This window comes from Ursus maritimus (assembly GCF_017311325.1).
Source record: "Ursus maritimus isolate PB19 chromosome X unlocalized genomic scaffold, ASM1731132v1 scaffold_X1, whole genome shotgun sequence".
Taxonomy (NCBI): domain Eukaryota; kingdom Metazoa; phylum Chordata; class Mammalia; order Carnivora; family Ursidae; genus Ursus; species Ursus maritimus.
The window spans coordinates 28,203,288-28,221,719 of record NW_024423319.1 but is presented as its reverse complement, the minus strand read 5'-3'; the positions used below and the strand labels follow the sequence as shown (position 1 = coordinate 28,221,719).

The following is an 18,432-nucleotide window of genomic DNA, read 5'->3' as shown; positions in this document are numbered from 1 at the left end:
TTTGGGAGAGGTGCTTACCAAATTTTCAATAATTTTACAAGCCAAGTATGAAACAGTCATTATTGTTAAATGTAAATTATGTAAATTTATAACTCAATAAATTATATCAAAAGCAAAGAAAATAGGGGTGCCTGGCTGGCTCAGTCAGTAGAGCATGCAACTCTTGATCTCGGGGTCGTGAGTTCAAGCCCACACATTGGGTGTGGAGCCTACTTTAGAAAAAATTAAAAATAATAATTTAAAAAACAAAGAAAATAAATACTCAAAACTCAGAAGTTCCTAATTAATCTTCAAAAATCTTACTATTGGGCCACCTGGGTGGCTCAGTCAGTGAAGCGTCTGCTTTCACCTCAGGTCATGATCCCAGGGCCCTGGGATCGAGTCCCACCTCGGGCTCCTGCTGCTCCCTCTGCCTGCCGCTCTGCCTACTTGTGATCTCTCTGTCTGTCCAATAAATAAAGGCTTAAAAAGAAATATGTACTGTTATCTATGCCATTGAGGTTATGTACATTTCCTGCGTCTGTGTGGTGGAAATACCGATAACGGTGCACTGCTGCGTATCTTTGCCCAACCCTTCCTTCAGTTATGTCACGTTCATTGCTGGAAAGTGGAAATCAGCAAGTGCTACAAATTATAGTTTTCCCCTTCCTTGATTTGAAATGATGTTTCTACTTTCCTTTTATCCAGACTTATCTGCTTTCTCTCCCATTACCACAGTGTATTTTTTTTCTTTGATCAAATTTTTCTGTGTTAAGGAGTGAAAGAAAAGTCAAGTCTTCATGTGTTATTTCTGTTTGGATGGTTTTCTCTCAGTACAAACCACTGTTGAGTGTGTGTCTCTCTTATGACCTAATGGGATTTTTCATAGGGATAATAGGTTGCACTGACCCCTCTAGAGTTATACAGTTCAGTTTGTGAAATGAACGACATAAAGAAATGACTCACATCGTAAAGCTAATTAACTGAACTAACCAGACTTTCACCTTGAAGCTGCAATCTTGCAGTGGTTTACCAGCTCACTCTTGGTTTTAAACCCTGCTGATCCCTTTAGGCATTCATCCTAGGTTAATTAATACCTGGTTGGAAAAAATTTATCTGAAGTTATTAAGACAGCTTCTTAAAAATGTCTACTTTTTCATAGACTACTTTGGGGGTAACCAGACTGTTTCTAAGAGGACCTATGGTAACATGGTAATCCTGAGTACTTCTCCACTACTATACTATATGGCAGCTATTTCTAGATGACATTAGGTAAGAAATCAGGGTAGATGATGCTATTTAGGCATAGACACCTGCATTTCCCAGGTCAAGGTTGAGTCTAGTAGTCAGAATTGTTGAAAGAAGCAATACTGAAGGAACGTGTAGTTCAGGGCAATGATTGTTCCACTATCACCAAGTTAATCACGGTCCAGGGGTGTTTTCCAAGGCCTCCTTCAGCTCTCGGTACAGCAGAAATAAGCACAGCCAAATATGTTTTTCCCTCATGGAATTTGTACCAGTTGCTCTCTGATAGCGTACTAGCTTGCTGTAGGTACTTATTAAGCCATCATTTTAAGGCAGGTGGCATTGCTATATGTGGCCAATGGAAATAACATCTTTGTATCCTTAGGAAATCAAGCTTTTTGTTTGTTTGTTTGTTTGTTTGTAATCAACATTTTCCTCATCTTTATGAGTCTTTGGAGGGGATAGAGTGTTACAATTGTTGCTGTAATAACTTGCCAAATAAGCTTTCATAATTCAGTAGAAACATTAATAAATCATCATATGAGAAGAATAATACTGATAGAATAAAGCCAAACAGATGGTTAGATGCCAGTTAGCTCTTAGTCACTCAACAGTAACAGGGAAATATTTGACTATAAAAACTCCAAGTTCAAGCTGGAAATTGGATGCACATGTTTCTGAATGTCCAAGTGAGAAAGGCCTCCAGAGTGATATGAAAGCATGACTCTGGTAGGTGGCTGATCACTCAAATTGTAGCCTCCTCCTTTAGCCTACTGAGAGGGCCATCGCTATTTGCTTTTCCATGGTTTTGGAGGCTGAGTTTCCTAATGTCATACCCGAAGTGCAGATATTGGCTCCTCGCCTTCCTGTCACAGATATATCCACATCAGTCCTTAAAAGCTTATTTCATGCATATCACAGAACCCTCCTCCTCCTTGGTTTGGTTACGGTTAGTATCCTATGACCATATTTTATGGAGTTTAGCAAGACAGTGTACAAAGCAGAGAAGTTCATTAGCTAAATTAATAAGTATCATATAAAACCAATGGGAAGATATGTGCAACTTCTCAAACCTTGAAGAATGGAAGGAGGATAATACATTGTGCTTATTATCACACAGAGTCCAGAGGAAATGCACCAAAAACTGTTCCTTACTCTAAGTTTTTATGTTATCATTCGACCCATACTGAGTTTCTAGGTATAGGAGAGTCCAAGAGTGTGGTTCCTCTAGTCTCTTCTAAACAGCGGATAGCGTTTCAATTGCTCTGAGTCTCAGCACCAGTTTTCTTGTGGTGACTCAGGAACAGAAATGAGGAATCCTGGATACTCTACAAAATATGGGATATCCCCAACCAATAAATCTCGTGTCCTCTATGACTTTTGAATTGTCCCCTAGATATTCATGTTGCATAAAAGAAAAAAACTAATAATCTGAATCTGGGGCACCTGGGTGGCTCGGCTGGTGGAGCATGTGACTCTTGATCTCAGGGTTGTGAGTTTGAGCCCCATGTTGGGTATAGAGATGACTTAAAAATAAAATCTTAAAAAAATAATAATCTGAATCTAGAATTTGTTTTGTGTACAAATATAAAACATCTTTTCCACATATTTAATATACACTGATTTTTTTTTAAGGAAGTAAGCTACCAGGTAAATTAAGGGAAGACTGTACTTTGTTTTGCTTAGAAACTTACAAATCTTGTTCACCACTCTGGAAGATTATATCACCAATAATAATGTCCCTTGTGGTATTTGAGTCAATCGTATAACACACTTGGATCAGGCTGTATTTATAGCTGTCATATTCATAGTGATGCGTGACATTAGACTCTGATAATTTTGCCATAGCTTCTTGGCACAGTTTTGCCCAAGTATATGTCCACTGATGTATGTATTATCTCATTGTAAATTCATTATTTTGTATTTATTATTTTTGTTACAGTTGAGGCAATATATTTATTTTAAAAAAATAAGCATGTAGGTAGGTTTAGATTTTCTGGAAATTTAATTTGAGTATCGTAAGGGAAGAAACTACTATATATTTAATGTAAAGAAAAAAAAGGAGCATTCAGTCTTACAGCATTGAAAAACACTGGTATATATCAAACTCCAGACTGTACTACAAAACTCCAGAAAGGGAATTAGGTGTGTACCTGAATGGATGAAATTTCACAGGATGACATGTGCACCTCTATCATCACAGCCCGTATGTACTTGGCACCTCAAAATTCATCCCCTTTGAATGAATAGGGTAATATACAAAGGAGTAAAAGTGTAATAGAGCCTGGATTTGAATCTCTCAGTATAACCCATTAAGTCAAACAGTTTCTTACACTCCATATATGCAACTATAGGTCCTTCAGGAAGGTGCAGTCTCAATCCCCAATATCCTCCAGTGAGAGAGATTTTTCTTATTTCCACATCTATCATTTAGTACAATTTATATGACAAATAAAAGAAGATTCAATTCAAGCCTGCTTAAATAATAAGAAATTTATTGCCAGAGGTAAGATGGCTACAGAATTGTTTTCGTCTAATAACTCAAGGATGTTGCCTAGCACCTGATTTCTTTTAGACAGTTCACTCTGCTTATGAGGTATCCAATTAATTCCTTAGATGGTCCCCTTATGCTTGCAAGATCACTCCCATTATCAACCAGGGCTATATACTTTCTCCTCCATTTCCAGAAAGTAGGAGCATCTCTTCCTCAACTATTGAACAATTTCCATGATATTCTATGCCTTCCCCTGAATCAATCCATATGACTAAAATAATCATATACTGGTAGGCTTTGGCCAATTACGGCTCACCCATGGATCCCATGTAAAGTAGATTTTACCCAAATTGCATGGCAGCGACACAGTTAGGAGAGCAATAAAAAGGGATTGGAGAGGCTACAAACTATATTTCCTCACAATATGTCATCTTAACCCTAGCAAGATGGGCTGTACTTATTTTCATGAGGTAGACTCCTTTATGTGGTATACATTTTTACCATTATTCATTCCCAAAGGGAATTTATAAATGCCACATATATTTTTTTTAAAGATTTTATTTATTTATGTGACAGAGAGACAGCCAGTGAGAGAGGGAACACAGCAGGGGAGTGGGAGAGGAAGAAGCAGGCTCCCAGTGGAGAAACCCGATGTGGGACTCTATCTCAGAACGCCGGGATCACGCCCTGAGCCGAAGGCAGACGCTTAACGACTGCGCTACCCAGGCGCCCCAATATAAATGCCACATATATTATCATAGAAAAAGAAAATATGTACTCTTAAAAAATAATCTGTACTGAAGAAAGTTCTGAGGGAAGCCAGTTGCCATGTTATAATGACACCCAAGAAACCTATGGAGACATCCACAAGGTGAGGAACTGAGGCCTTCAAACAACCATGTCAGTGAATTTGGAAGCCAGTTTTCCTTCCCCACATGACTACATGCCCAGTTGCAACTTGATCGTAACCTCAGGAGTGACTCTGGTCAAAGCAATTGAAGAAGACACGAACAGAAAAATACCCCATTGGAAGAAGTAATATTGTTACCATGTCCATATTCCCCAAAGCGATCTATAGATTCAATGCAATCTCTGTCAAAATCCCACTGCCGTTTTTCACAGAGAAAAAAAACATAAAATTTATATAGAACCACCCAAAACCCTGAATAGCCAAGGCAGTCCTGAAAAAGAACAAACCTTCAGGCTTTATACTTCGTGATTTTCAACTATACTACAAAGCTATAGTAATAAAAACAGCATGGTACCGGCATAAAGATAGACACATAGATCAGTAGAACAAAATTAAGAGCCTAGAAATAAACTCCCACATATACAGTCAACTAATATTTGACAAGGAGCTAAGAACACTTATTGAAGAAACTCTTCAATAATTGCTGTTGGAAAACTGTATAATCACATTTAGAAAAATGAAATTAGACCCTTATCTTACACCACTCACAAAAATGAATTTGAAATGGATTCAAAACACAAACATAAGACCTGAAACTGTAAAACTCCTAGAAGAAAACATAAGGAAAAAGCTCCTTGACATTGGTCTTGGCATTGATTTTTTTTGGATATGACACCAAAAGCACAAGCAACAAAGGCAAAACTAAATAAGTGGGACTTCATCAAACTAAAAAGCCTTCTGCACAGCAAAAGAAACATTTTTTTTTAAAAGATTTTATTTATTTATTCAACAGAGACAGAGACAGCCAGTGAGATAGGGAACACAAGCAGGGGGAGTGGGAGAGGAAGAAGCAGGCTCATAGTGGAGGAGCCTGATGTGGGGCTCGATCCCAGAACGCCGGGATCACGCCCTGAGCCGAAGGCAGACGTTCAACCGTGCACAGCAAAAGAAACAATTAACAAGATGAAAAGGCGACCTAGGGAATGGGAGAAAATAATTTCAAAGCATATATATGATAAAGAATTAATATCCAAAATATATAAAGAACTCATACAACACAATAGCAAAAAAAAAAAAAAAAAGAAAAGAAAAGAAAAACCCAATTAAAAAATGGTCAGAAGAACTGAATAATCATTTTTCCAAATACATATAAATGTCCAGTAGGTACATGAAAAGATGTTTCACCTCATTAATCATCAAGGAAATAAAAATCAAAACTACGATGAACTATCACTTCACACCTGTTAGAATGGCTGTCATCAGAGACAAGAGATAACAAGTGTTGGTGAGGATTTAGAGAAAAGGAAAACTTTGCGCACCGTTGGCAGGGATGTAAATTGTTACAGCTACTAACAGTATGGCAGTCCCTCAAAAAATTGAAAATAGAGCTACCTGATGATCCAGCAATCTCACTTCTGGGTATATATATATCAAGGAAATGAAATCAGGACTTCAAAGAGATAATCTGCACTTCCGTGTTTATTACAGCATTATTCACAAGAACCAAGTTATGCCTGTCAGTGGATGAATGGGTAAGTAAAATAAGATAAAGAAAGAGAGGGCGGCAAACCGTAGGAGACTCTTAACACTAAGGAACAAACTGAGGGCTGCTGGAGGGAAGGTGGGTGGGGGCATGGTGTCACTAGGTGGTGGGCATTAAGGAGGACACTTGTAATGAGCACTGGGTGTGATATGCAACTGACGAATCACTAAAAACTACCCTTGAAACTAATAATACACTATATGTTAACTAACTTGAATTTAGGTAAAATCTAAAAACAGAGAGAAAGGAAAAAAAAGATATCACACAGACACACACACACACACACACACACACACACACAGTGGAATATTATTCAGCCACAAAAAGGAAGGCAATCCTGCCATTTGTGACGACATGGGTGGACCCTGAAGGCATTATACTAGGTGAAATAAGTCAGAGAATGACATATACTGTATGATATCCTTTCTGTGTGAAATCTATAAAAGCCAGACTTGTAGAAACAGAGAAGAGAATGATGGTTTTTCAGGGGCTGGGAGGTGAGGAGATAGTACTGCAAGGGTACAATTTTCCAGTCAGAAGATGAATAACTTCTGGGGCTCTTATGCATAGCATTGTGATTCTTGTTAACAATATTCTATTATATACCTGGAAGTTGCCAAGACAGTAGATATTAAATGTTCTCACCTCAAAAAAAAAAAAAAAAGTAATTATGCAATGTGATTGAGGTGTTAGCCAATGTTAAGGTGGTAATCATATTACATATATAAGTGCATGAAATCAACAAGTTGTATACCTTAAACTTACACAATATTATATGTCAATTATGTCTCAATAAAGCTGGGAAGAAAGTTATCAAGGATAAAGATGGTCATTGCATAATGATAAAAGAGTCAGTTCTCCAAGAAGATAACAATCCTCACTGCATTTACACCTAACAACATGGTAGCAAACTACATTAGGCAAAAACTAAGAGATCCACGTGGAGAAATAGGTGAATTCACTGTTACAGTTGGATACGTCAACACCCCACTATCAATAATTGACAGATCTAACAAGGACATAGTTAAACTGAATAGCCCCATTCATCCAGTGGGTCTAAATGATATCTATAGACTACTTCATCCAACAAAAGCAGAAAACACATCCTTCTCTAGCTCACCTGGAGTATTTACCATTTACATAACACGTTCTGGGCCATAAAACACACCTTAACAAAGTTATAAGTGTAGAAACCATGTAACATATGCTCTAAGAACATGGAATTAAAGTGAAATCTGTAAAATCCCAAATTACTTGCAAATAAAACAACAAGCTTCTAAATAACACCTGAATCAGATAAGAAGCCTCAAGAAATTAACAAGGATTTTGAACTAAACAAGACTGAAGGTACAACTTTTCAGAATGTGTGGGGTGGAGCAAAGCAGTGCTTAGAGGGAAATTTAGCATTGAATGCTATCCGATAGGAAGAAAAACCTCAAATCAATAAGCTAAGCTTGTACCTTTAGGAAACTGAAAAGAAGAGAAAATCAAATCCACATTAAGCAGAGGAAAAGAAATAATGAAGTGTGAATATACCTTTTCAAGACCATGGTATAGCTCTCAATTTATGCAGGTGTACACTGATATTATGTAGTGAATTTCTGTAGTTTTTTCTATAAAGATTTGTCATTCTTCTGCTTAGATTCATTCCTAGGTATTAACATTTCTCAAATAGCACCACAATGTGTCTTTATGTGGGCTTATGATTTTTTATGTTTTTTGTATTTTAAGTCTTTCTTCATTTGTGGGAAATTCTAGTTACCTCATTATTTTTCCTGAAATATTATCTCACTCCACTCCCTCTATTCATGCCCTCTGGAACTTTGATTTTAAAGATGTTGAAATGTAAATATTTATTTTACATTTCCCTTAAGATGTCTTTGACATTGGATCTGTTTCTTTCTTCATACTCTCCTACTCTCTTCTGGTAAATTTTTGCAGGTTGGCCCTCAGTTCACTAATTCACTCTTCTGCTTTGTTTTTTTGTGCTAGTTTTTGTACTATTCGTTCATTCGATCGGTATTCAACAGCTATGTATTGCATGCATATTGTTATGGGATTGTGTTATAAGTGCCTGTTACATATTAATGAGTGCTAAAAGAAAAACAAAAATAGAGAATGGAAAGTGAGGGAAGTACTACTTTAGATAGAGTGATTAGAAAGGCCTCTTGGAGGAAGTGACAACTGAACAGAGGCTTCAGTCAAGTGAGAGTGTGGGCACAGTGTACTTGAGGAAAGATCAGATGCAAATGCACTGAGGGGAAGTGTGCAACAACAAGGAAGTCACTGTGACTGGAGCCTATTGAGGAAGAAGAGAATGAAAAGAGGGTGTGAGACTTGAACTTGGACAGATTATACAGAGTACTCAAGGTCATCGGGACTGTTGTCATGTGTGACAATCAGCCAGTGGGGTGTTTTGAACAGGGGAGAGGCATAATCTGATTTGTATTACAAATGAATCTCTCATGGTCCTCTGTTAAGAATAGGTTTTTGGGGGGACAAGTATGGGAGCAAGGAGACCAATTAGGAAACAACTATGTTAACTCCAGCAGGAAATGACGGTGGTGTGGTGTGATGGACCGAATGTTTCTATACCCCCACAATTCATCTGGTGAGACCTTACCCCCCAACCCCCCATTATGATGATAATAGGAGGTAGCACCTTTGTGAGGCAACTATGGGGAGATGAGGTCATAAGGGTGGAGCCTTTATGAGTGGGCTTGTTCCCCTTTTAAGAGTCCAAGACAGCTTACTCCCTTTCTCTGCTCTTGGCCATGTGAGTATTGAGTGAGGGGTTAGCCGTCTAGACTCGGAAGAGCACCCTCCCCAGAATTTGACCATGCTGGCACCCGGACCTCAGACTTCTAGCCTCCAGACCTAGGAGAAGTAAGTTTCTGTTGTTTCGAATCCACTCAGTCTATAGTACTTGGTTACAGCTGCCTGAATAGACTAAAACACTTGGTCTTTGGGTTTCTAATTTCAACAATTTCCCCATGATTTTGAATTGCTTCTGTCATACGGCTTAAAAGAGGAAGCAGGTGTCTATAGTACAGGAATTGGACTGTCTAGAAAAGTGTGCAGAGAGAGCCATCTAATTACTTTAGTAGCTTCTCTTAAGTCCCTGCCTGCTTATGGGTTCTTCTGTTTCCAGATGTGGACCACCTTTAGTGTTGGTCCTCCCTTTCTGGTAGCATAAAGTTCTCAAACGTAACTTTGAGTGCAGCTTTCTTCTGAGACTCTGTCTCCCCTCTGAGACTTAATATCTACTTTCCAGCTTTCAATGATTCCTCAGGTTCTGAGAATATCTCATTGTTTTCCAGTGTCTGTGTGTGAATGTGTGTGTATGTGTGTGTGTGTCTGCATGTGTTTGTGCGTGTACCTGTTTAATATATTTCCACTGGGACCTATAATTTCGTGAGTTTAGTGCCAGAAGAAAAAATATTTGTCTCGGTACTTAAGTGAAAGGTAGATTTTTAAATAAATTTGAAAAAAAAATGGTTCTGGGGCGCCTGGGTGGCTCTGTCAGTTAAGGGTCTGCCGTTGGCTCAGGTCATGATCCCAGAGTCCGGGGACTGAGCCTCACATCAGGCTCCTTGCTCAGTGGGGAGCCTGCTTCTCCCTCTGCCTGCCGGTCCTTCTGCTTGTGCTCTCTCTGATACATACATTTAAAAAATCTTTAAAAAAAACCCCAAAACAAAAAAATGGTTCCTTGAACAGAACATGCTATGCATGAAATTCCAGGGTTCCTACAGATTACACTGTGTATATACTTTTGATGATCTGTGCGCATTTGTTTTCTTGACATTTGATGTTTCAGAAGAAATTTAATAATCTGATGGTTGATGTTGGTCACTAAATGCTGAGGCATTATCACTGTACTGTAGCCCTTTAAGAGAAAGAGTATTCAGAAGTTCCTGTTTCAGATCATGATACCCATTGTCCCCATCTTTGCCTGGTTATTTTTGTGGGTAAGAGCACAAAATAAGCGAGATTCACATTCACTACGCATCACTAGTTACTTTCTGGCCTTTCTTCTGACCGCTCTGAAGCAGAAGCACCATAGAACATAGACCTTAAAGACAGACTTAGGCTTCTGTTTCCTCTTCTGTCCTAAGGCTTCAGGGAAGGCAGTATTAGAGTGGGGAGCTGCAGACACTGTGTCCTCTTGATTGTTCCCTGTCCTCAAGCATATTATTCTCATTATTGTAATTCAAATCACAACTGCTCACCTGAGGAGCCCTCAGGCGTCCTTCTTCCTGGCTGATGGGCCCAAAGGGAAGATTCCTGGGTGGATCTCTTGTTGGGACACCTCAGAGTTGTACATAATGAATTGAAAGCATTGCAGCCCTGATCCTAGAGAAAAGAGATAATATTGTGGGGTTTTCTATAATGAAGCCTAGGATTTTCCTTGGGGAAAAATTGGGAACAGAGAAGCAGTGGACCCTGCCATCAGTCACTTCTAAATGTTGACACACTATGGGGGCACAGAGAAATGTAGAGAAATTGGGTCTGCCTATTTGTAAAGCAGCCCCTGGGAAAAAAAGTAAAAATTATAGTTCAGTTAATACGTGGCCTCCATTAACAATTGTCAAATATTTTAGGAAGAAATATAGTTTCTTTGGTTCATTAAAAAGACTGTCAGGCAGGTAACAATACTCCCTTACTATTTAAAAGCTCATGGTCCTAAAAACAACAACAACAACAACAACAACAACAACAACAACAACAACAACAACAACAAAACGGGGCTCCTGGCTGGCTCAGTGGGTAGAGCATGCGGCTCTTGATCTCAGGGTCATGAGTTCGAGCCCCACATTGGGCAGAGAGCTTACCTAAAAAAACAAAGCAAAACAAAACAAAACAAGAATGTAATAGCTCATGGTCCTAATGAATGGAGATAGTAATGCTGTCGTAGCTAGCACCCCGTGGAGAAAGATGATAAATGTATTGCGAATTGAGACCCGAAGCCTGCCAGGACAGTGTTACACCATTGTTAACAGAAGGCTCTCTGCAGAGCCCTCACACTCCGTAGAATTTCTTGCCTACACAAAAGTAGTAGTGCAGGAGTGGGAAATACCAGGTTGACTGCTGAAAAAATGCTGGGAGTAAATATTGAGTAGACACACCGAAGCTTAATTCTTAGGACTGGTTATAATAATGTAATAATAATTATGATGAGTCTCCTGTAATATAACCTCAAATTAGTGAAACATTGGTATGATCACAACCGAGAGAAGAGTACAAAGAAACACTTTCCTCCTCTGGATCCTGCAAGAATGACTCATCGTTATGCAGCTCCAAACCCAGCAATCACGAGGTGTGCCCCCTGAGTGGTAATCTTCCCCCTTTTTCCCCTTTTCTTCCTTGCTCCTTCCCTTCCCCATTTCTTCCCTCCCTTCCTTCATCAGATATAATTCAATAAGGTGATGGACGACATAAACCTAATGGGAGGACATTTCCGCTGACACTTGAATGATCGTAGCCCTTTCGAAATATGCTGACCCACATTGAACCCCACCATTCTTTCCTTGGAATCAAGTCTCCTCCTCAGAATATTAGGAAATAACTAGAAAAGAATTAAGAAAAGAAGAGGGTTTATTGGAATTTGCCCCATCGTTTGAAGCTCACGTACAAGGATTAATGAGCAGGAGATGGAAGCTTTTGTTGTAGGAATAGAGTAAGACTTAGAGCCTTTATAACAACTATTTGTTGATTTAGGAGAAATTGTGTTTCGCTAGCAGAGTCATTCATCAGCATGAGGCACTAGCAGCAATGTGCCCAGGAAAATCAATTTTCTAGAAGACTCAGAGCCTACCAGAAGTCTTATGCTCTGAAGGCAGGAGACTCCGTTTGGTTGCTGACGAGTAAAAGGAAGAATAAAAATGAGCATTTTAAACCAAGGCACACATCATCATCTTGCTGTGTCAAGTTTTATCAGTCAAAGCTGTTTAACAAAATTTTATGGATTTAGTAACCTTTCTATAGTGGAAATAAATCATTTGAGTTTCAGAGAATCTGAAACACCCAGTACTTCCAGTGGACTTTCTTTCTGAACATGACAATTCATTATACTCATCGTCATTGTCATCATCATGGTCTTTGTCATCATAATTATTTATCATTTTGGTTAATTATTGACGGTAAAAGTGGTAATAGTTTATTGCTCTCGAGACCATAATAAAGATGCATACTATTTAATTACTCATTCATTAGCATTTTCATATCCATTTTCTGCCTGACAATTTGTCATCCGCATTTGGGATTAAGGACAGGGCTTATTGTAGTTCACTTTTCATCCAGCGTGGAGTCGTCACTACCACCAGCTCGCTTATCTTATCCCTGCATGTTGAGGAAATGTCATTTGAGGAAATGACAGCTGAAGTAAACCAGAAGTGGAGCTGTGTAGTTTGTGGAGGACACTTAAAGAGAGGGTGAAAATGACAATACTTAGAAACCCCCCACTTCACAGTTCTACTGAGAGCTGACGCTAGAATAATCGGAACTGCATATGGATCATGTAACATCCCAGAAGGGAGAGCTTGGAACTAACTTAGCTTGAAAAGGTGCAATTAGCCTACCAATTCTTTTGCAATGGCAGGCAACACGCTGCTTAATAAAGTATACTCAGACGGTACAATTTTGTCTTCTAACTTTAGAGATGATAAAACGGAGCCTCAGAGAAGGAAGAAGTTCACCCAAGATCATCGAAGCAGGAAGTAGAAAAATAGGGCTAGAAGCCAGGTCTTAGGAATCCCAGCCATGAGCGTCTTCCTATCATCGATTGTTTCTGCAGCTGACAGAATAGGAGATCAAGTGCCGAAAGGCTAATACCATCCTTTTAAAATGCATTTGTTCCAAATCCTGGGCTGTCCTGACCCCAGGGAGAATAGAAGTTGCATTTGCTGGTTACAGTGTATTCACCTCTGAAATTAGTGCCTCCATTACTTGCTACTCAGGGAAACACTCCCTCCGAAAGCCAAGTTTGGTATTACCGGCAATACTGTTTCTTGGGAAACTGCTTTGGTGTTTTGTTTTGTTTTGTTTTGTTTTTGTTTTTGGGTTTGGTTTTTTTTTCCCTATGGTCTTAATGGATTCAGTGGACTCAGAGGATCGCTCTGTCTCTGTCTCTGAGATATCCAAGTTAGCCTTTTCAGGTATTATTATTTTTAAATTATTATTATTTTTATTATTATCCCCATTTCACAAATAGATACCGAAGGCCCTAAAAAGTGACACCTTCCTCAAGGCCACGTAGTTAAGAAACTGTGGAATAGGGAGCCGAACTTCCAATCCTACTCTTACAGTGCTTTGCATTTTCTACCCTTGACTGAGTAACTCTCTGAGATACATTGGATGGAGACTGAGATTAGCCCCTCTGAAAATAAAATGAACTGAAACCTCTATGACTTATGCATGTGTTTCATAATTAGAGTGTGTGTGGTAGACAGTGATAGGAGCTGAGCCATTACCTCAAAGAACCAGGGTGAGAAAGAAACTGACAACAAAATGTTCTATGCTTCGGAACAAAAATATTTCCTGAAATAGGAAATGTTGGCTACGCAGAGGAAACAGGAAATGAAGATCGATGGCTAGTTTCCACAAATCTTTTTGAAAACTCAATCCACTAGGGAAGTAACTATTCATTTTATGGAATTATGAGATATTTACATTTCATGATTTGTTCAGACCCGAGTACTGAGATGCAATAAGCAGTGTGTGCTCATTAATGAAACAAGGTCTTCAGGGGCCAATCGGATATTAAACTTAATTCTTCCTATAAAAGTGGATTCTGTGATAGGACACCTTTGTTCACTGAAAGAAATTGACATTTTGTTCGATTTCAAATAGATGCAATAAACATTTATTCAGCATATTTTGGAGTGGGTTGGATGACTGTAATAAAAACTTATTTTTAATGAAGTGCTGGTTTTTATTATTTATGGTGGTTTTTATTTTACCACAATACAAGGTCTTGAGAACTCTATGAACTTCAGTTTCTGAACCTGACCCCATCAAGTAGCTGTAAGAAGAAAACTATTTGCTGTGGAAATATACTAGGACTTTTTCTGCTATGAAGGTAGAAAACAGCTGCATGCAGGGTCCTGAACATTTAGCTGTGTTCCCTGGTTACTAGAAGATGCCTGTGGCCATGCCTGAAATCCCATGCATGGTTCTGGTCTCCACCACACAGAGAAATCTCCCCGCAGTCTCGTCCTCTCCCAGCCCCCCAGCACGCAAAGCCATCTTCGTGGAACACAGCTTTCACCAAGTGTTCATCAGAATCAAGGATCTTCGATAGCTCCCGACAACTGGCAACTAACAATTCTCCAGGAAGATGCCTCGTGTAGTAGAAATAAAGATTTGGACTTGACAAAGCTGGGTTCTAACCCATGCTCTGCCAATGTGTAATATTTGCAAGTCATTCAAACTTTCTGAACTTCATTTTTTAAAAAGCTTCTCTAAAATGAGAATATGTGTATCTACCTTGATGGTTATTTTGAATTTTAGAGATAATGTTGATGTAGATTGTTTTAAAAGAGCCTCAATAATTCTTCCCATTCCTGCATGTGTGTCACTTTTCAACGTGACTTTGCAACTCCTTCTACCAAAAGGTAGAGTCTATTTTTCCACTTTTTATTTTTATTTTTTTTCTTTCAAATTTTTATTTAAATTCTAGTTAGTTAACATATAGTGTAATATTGGTTTCAAGAGTAGAACTTAGTGATTCATCACTTACATATAACACCCAGTGCTCCTTATAACAAGTGCCCTCCTTGATGCCCATCACCCAATTTCTCCACTTCTTAAATCTGAAATCGACCACATGATAAACTGTGGTCAATTAAACATCAGCAAACATGGCGCGAGTGGAGGTTTGAAAAGTTCTTGCATGTTGAATCTTGCCCTCTCCTTCCCCTTTTGGAACTTAGCCACCAAGTAATAGAAGCCTGAACTAGCCTTCTGGATGATGAGAAATGCCTGACCCATCCACCCATATTGCTGCAGTTGACAAGCAGCCGACTCCCAGAAGCTAACTACACATGTATGGATGAGCCCAGCCAACATAATCAAAAGAACTGTCCAGATGAGCCCAGCCCAAATTCCCAACCTGCAAAATCATGAATTAAATACATGGTTTTTCTTTCTATGTCACCAGGTTTTGAGATTGTTATACAACAAAAGTTACGTGATACAAATGTATGTAAAAATCAGTTACAGTCTGTGGGATGCCTAAAAGTGATGTTCCCCCATCCTTCTTAACATAGCTTGACCTGAACTTTCCAAATTTTTGTTACTTATCTATATGAGCTTCTGAAAAGCCTTGACATAGCTATCATGCTTCTCTTTCTCTGCCTATGAAAATCTACTCCAATACCCATCCCGATTTAAACATTTATTTTGAATCCCAACATCTCAACAAGGCCTTCTTTAGCTACTGCTGCTTATCGTGATCACATTTATTTTTCTGATCCTCTGTTACTTATAGTCTAAAATTTACAGTGTAGCACTTTAGGTATGAATTCACTCTTCTTTAGCAATTGATTCATGTGTGTGGATCTTCATTCAGTGAATAAATTAATATTTATTGAATCGTTACTAGGTGAAAGACCATGTGAGAGACTTTGGAGACAGATGAGTAAGATACAAGTCTACCCTCAAGTTATTCCCAGTGGTAGGAAATGCAGATATGTAAGAGTGATGCAGTGTGATTTGAAGAGAGGTAAGTAGAGTGATGGCAGAAAGGCAGTTTTGAGTGTTAAGAAGCTTTACAAGAGCACCTAGGTGGCTCCGTCGGTTGAGTGGCTGACTCTTGATTTCAGCTCAGGTCATGATCTCAGGGTTGTAAGATTGAGACCCACATTGGGCTCCATGCTGAGTGGGGAGTCTGCTTGGGGATTTTCTCTCTCCTTCTCCCTTTGCCCTTCCCCAGGCTTGCATGTGTGCTCTCTCTAAAATAAATAAATAAATCTTAAAAAAAAAAAGTCTTTACAGAGGAACTTACATTTTAGAATTCCACCCCCCACCCTACCACCCCCACCATATCACTGTGGTGAACTTATTCTTCCAATATTCAAAAATAATAGTGTACACAAAGTTATTAAGAAACTGCTCAATCTTTGGTGTATAACAACACTTTCACTTTTTCCTGTTTATTGTGAAATTGGCTGTGTTCTATTTTACAGATGAATAAACTGAGGTGAAAAGTGTTAAAAAAAAAAAAAACCTGGCAAAGATCTTGTTTTCTTCTTACAAATTGACTGCATGCATTTTGAGGACAACCACCACGTCGTAAATCTTTATTTGCAATAAAGCATATAGGACCTAAACAATTTTCAATGAATATGTATGGAATGAAAGATAAAAAGGAGTGAATATAATAGTTTTCTCTTGTGCCTTAAGAGGTAATGCAGTGGCTTCCCCTTTGTCTTAGCTTAAAATACAAAACCTGGTCTACAGTTCCCTGAAGGAACTGTCACTAATAGATCTTTGCAAGTTCCACTCATGCTTGACTCAACTGTGTGCTATTTCTGCTCTAGCCATACTGGGCTTCTCTCAGTTCTTAGAATGTGAATATCCAGACTGTCAGGTCCTCCTGTTCAAGATACCCACAGAATTGGGTGCATGTATATAATTTTAATTACATACGTAACTTTTTGTCTAGTCCTCTAGAACGATAGCTCTCTAATAAGAATCACTTGTTTACTGCCTTGTCCCCAGTGATGACTGGCATATAGTAGGCATTCACAATGTTCATTCATTAATTTAAGTAAATGTGTTATTTGGTGAGGAGTCTGTGTCTGTCCTGTGTAGAAATGAGTATTTTGTTGTGGTGCAGAACATTCCATTTGATGATGTAGTATGGCTTTAAATAGCATCGTGCTTGAAACAGGTCCATGCACACTGTATCCATTTTGCACTTGGGTTCATGCTGTACATTCAGTGTCTTGATTGAGAATGAGAGAGAGGTGACTCCTGAGCAGTCAGTGACAATGCAAACATTTCACTTCCATCTGCTTGGTGTTGCCTAAAAATAAATGATATCAAATTGATCATGGGAAATGTAATTTTTTCTTTTCTTTTTTCTTTTTTTCCAAATCAGCTAATGTTTGCTACTTTCAGTTTTCTTTAAGAAGGTCTGAGAAGCCATTTCCATCAACTTCCAAGGATATTCTATTTTTTAAAAAGGAGCCTATTTAGCCATGAAATGTTTGTTGGATAATTTTTGGTTGTGGCAGGTGTTTCCCTATATACGTGTTTTTCCACGGAGTTAATAACTAATGTTTTCCAATTCTTAAAAAAGAATAGGCATTGAGTCGTCATAAGTGGAAATTGTTGTTTGGAACTATTCACTATCTTTAATCACATTAGGAAAACAAAATTGTTTTCAGAATGCTGACTCCAGGAAACATAGCACAAGGATTAAAACTCAGTTCCTGTAGTGGATGAAACTGGGTTTGAATTCAAGCTTTGCCATTATGGAGTGTGTAGTGGTGGGACTTTGAACAAGTTACTTCAATTTTTCGGTCTTGGGTTTCTTATCTGTGAAAGGCATCATAATTGTATCTGCCTCATTGGGTTGTTGCAAGGATTAAAGGAGATAATCCACACTGAGTATTTAACTAAAATCAACTATGTGCTTACTATTTGCTCAATGCAGTTATTTAGTATCGGAATTCTTGACGATTATATAAGGAGAAAGGGTTAGGGAGACCATTTTAAGCAAAGGAAATAAATTAAGAAATGTATGGACGTAGGGCTACCCAAAGAGTATACAGTATATTTAGGGGCCAGCGAGGAAAAGCCCTTACCTTTTTTTTTTTTAAGATTTTATTTATTTATTTATTTAACAGAGCCAGAGAGCACAAGCAGGGGGAGCAGTAGAAGGAGGAGAGGGAGAAGCAGACTCCCCGCCGAGCAGGGAGCCCCAAACCCCTACATTTTTGGCAGAGTTTATGAAGGAGACTAACATGATACCAGATTCGGGCTCTGTGTGTTGAGAGTAAGAAGTTGAAACTCTGTACTGTAAGCACCAGGGAGTCGCTGAAGCAACCTGTCTTCTACGGCACCAGGTTTGCCATGCGTGTTCTACAGTAATTTCAAAGTATCAGGGGAGCTTTGGTTTCTACCAACTGCTATGGACCGAATTGTGGCTCCCTCCCCCAAGTCATATGTTGAAACCTTAGCCCTCCCCCCTTCAACCCATGGGATGGTATTTGGAGAGGGGACCTTTAGGAGGTGATTGGGTTTAGATGAAGTCAT

The 18,432-nt window shown here is 38.8% G+C and overlaps 1 long non-coding RNA gene across 1 annotated transcript; it reads left to right on the top strand.

Moving 5' to 3' along the window:
* The first annotated feature begins 8,519 nt into the window (after nt 1-8,519).
* Nucleotides 8,520-14,593, top strand: LOC121105621. Its single transcript, XR_005838230.1, has 2 exons — nt 8,520-9,057; nt 14,141-14,593. It is a non-coding gene; the product is annotated as an uncharacterized LOC121105621 (long non-coding RNA).
* Nucleotides 14,594-18,432: the final 3,839 nt, after the last annotated feature.